Below are 208 nucleotides of genomic sequence, written 5' to 3'. Positions count from 1 at the left end.
AATTGCTCATCAATATATATATATATATATATATATATATATATATATATATATATATATATATATATATATATATATATATATATATATATATATATGAATAAATATTCATCATCGTTATTCACTCACATAAATTATTCGAGCTACATATGTCCTTCAATATCTTATTCACTCTACCTCGGAATTGATATATTTTCATATGTATAAA

This window comes from Macrobrachium nipponense, chromosome 36, assembly GCF_015104395.2.
Source record: "Macrobrachium nipponense isolate FS-2020 chromosome 36, ASM1510439v2, whole genome shotgun sequence".
NCBI classification, from domain to species: Eukaryota; Metazoa; Arthropoda; class Malacostraca; order Decapoda; family Palaemonidae; genus Macrobrachium; species Macrobrachium nipponense.
This window is presented reverse-complemented; position numbering follows the sequence as displayed.